Raw genomic sequence first — 2,427 nt, forward strand, 5'->3', positions numbered from 1 at the left:
ACACTGTCAGCACAGACCCTGATGTGGGCTTGATCTCCTGAACCGTGAGCTCATGAGATTTATCACTGGGTGGGAAGCTGAGAGTTTGAAGTCGAAGACTGAAGTCACTAAAGAAGACCAGGTGGTTGTTGACACCCCTCCTACCCCCCCCACCCCGCCCTCTCCCTGACCACCACCCTGGGGCAAAGGAAAATGGAGAACCTCTTGCTAACTTCCAACTGCTCTCTGTTATGTAGTATTTCAGTGACAGGATCCACTCAGGAGAGTCGGGGCAAGGCTGGCTGAGGTTCTCAAGGAGCTGAGTTTTGAGTTCAGGTGCCTGCGTGGCAGTGGAATGATGCTTCCTGACCTCTCAGACCTTTGAGACGTCTGGGCGGTCTTAGACTTCACCTGGAGCCTCCTGTCCGGCATGCGACCATCTAGGGGAGTTCCAGGGAAAGGTGGCAGGTAGAGTATCCTTTCTGAGTTTTATTCTCTCTCATCCTCCCTTCTCTTCTTTCTGTGTGTCTGTGTTACTCTGTAGTGTCTCCTTCTCCTCAAGATTCATCGACCAGTGATGCAGGGGTATTTATTTTATGTTCTTGTCAACAGAGATATCATGGACTGAAAGGTGATGGGTACCCCAATGAGCTCACTACAAGATCTCAAAGATTCCAAGCCACTGGCTGCTCCAAAGCATAAAGCCACCCTTCTGGAGAGTCGGCAGGAAGGAAGCCTGGCGGAGGTGAGGAAACATCATTCTTCCCTCTGCCCTTGACTCCATCGGCCTTTAGCTGTCAGATGGTTGGGCCCAGGCCTGAGGGGCTTTTTCCCGTGTGTCCTTCCACAGGCTCTGCTTTTGGCCAGAGGACAGACCACCTCCTCAGGTCTCTGGGGGAACTGCTGAAGGACAGTGAGGAAGATGTTGCTGGTCCCCAGGACAGAAACATAGCAGCTGGAGCCAGGAAGCACCTGGAGTGGGACTCAAGCCCAGCACCCCTTCAGACCGATGCTCTCTGAGCGGCGTGTGGTCCCGGATCGGACTGTTTTGGCTTTGCCATCACGTGCATAACACAGTTCTAGATGCTTTTAAACGGTTGGCTTTCTTTCCTTCCCCCCACCCCACTGTCTTTTCTTTTTCTTCTCTTGGCCCTGAGAACTGTAAGAAAAGAATTGTTTTAGAAAGTATAATTCTCTTGCTGACATTAGCCTTGTTTATGAATAAATTCTGTCCCGAAGGATTTTCTGAATTGCAATCCCAGGTTACCTAGTAAATGGGGCTGCGTGGTTTGATTTGTGTAGTACTGATCCTTAGATTAAAAATACATTTTCTTTCTTCTTTTTTTTTTTTTTTTTTTTTTTGTAAGTTTGGATCCAGGTAATGGCCCGAGTCACATTTGCTTAGCTAGTGACGCGATCTCAATGTGGTATCGCTAGGAGTTGAAATATAATCAAACATATATTATACCTGGGGCTCTTGCACACTATTTGATATATATGTTACGCTACAAAGAAACACAAACCTTGTAGGTTGAAATCTAATTCCTGTCTGATCCTGCAGTTAGAATGGTAGAGAAATTATAAATACCAAAAGTGGCTTCAAATACCCTGAATGTGAGCTAACCAACAATAAGTGGACAGTTTGGAAATGCCGTTTTCCAAGGCAAAGCAGGAACTGGAGATCCGCTGACCTCATCAGCAGGGTTGTGCAGGTCCGTCTGTGGATCTGCTCATTTTGGAAGAATCAGAGAACAAGGCCTGCTTCTGTGTTTGAGTTTACAGAAATTGTGGCGTTGCTGACTTAATGCTCTGTAACTGCCTGCTTTGCAATAAAACACTTTTGGTTGACTCAGCAACAAGGTCTCTGTCAATTTCCTTCAATATTGTGTCCTCAGTGCTGTGTAAGAAAGTCCAAGGTAGACCTTTGAGTGGTTGACCAGTCAGAGATCTCGGCTGGATGAAGCTCAGTGCTCCTTCAGTGGCATACAGAGTTATCTGTTGTCTACATGTGTGGTCCGTGTGTGTGGTCAACTTCTCTTCTTCATGGTATAGTCAACTCTAGACCTCTCTAGTTATGGCATAACCCATTTAGGCCACTGTGCTGCCATCTGCCATTATTCTCTCATTCTGGAGTCCCCATTTATTTCTGTGAGACTCTAGAACAGGCTACAGACTCTCAGAATGTCCATTCCCTCATCCACAAAATGGGAATAATGATCCTGTATTTATGGTGATACATGCTTATAAAAGAGCATCGCATGGATGATACTTTCCACATTATAAACACACAGGGACGTGGCAGCACTCAAAAAATGGTGATTCTTTTCTTTGTTAGTAAAGAATTGAAAGAACACTCTTAAGTCCTTATAGTTGACTATACAGTTGACTGAGAGCACCGAGTAGCCTGTGAATAGCATCTTAGGCTTCTTTGCTTAAAGCCAGTAGAAA

General features: G+C 46.0%; 1 long non-coding RNA gene across 1 annotated transcript; it reads left to right on the forward strand.

Annotated features, from left to right (window-relative positions):
- Positions 1–240: 240 nt before the first annotated feature.
- On the forward strand, positions 241–1,332 carry LOC122229733. The gene is made up of 3 exons (XR_006207119.1): positions 241–447; positions 592–724; positions 830–1,332. It is a non-coding gene; the product is annotated as an uncharacterized LOC122229733 (long non-coding RNA).
- Positions 1,333–2,427: the final 1,095 nt, after the last annotated feature.

Source organism: Panthera leo, chromosome C2 (assembly GCF_018350215.1).
Source record: "Panthera leo isolate Ple1 chromosome C2, P.leo_Ple1_pat1.1, whole genome shotgun sequence".
Lineage (NCBI taxonomy): Eukaryota > Metazoa > Chordata > Mammalia > Carnivora > Felidae > Panthera > Panthera leo.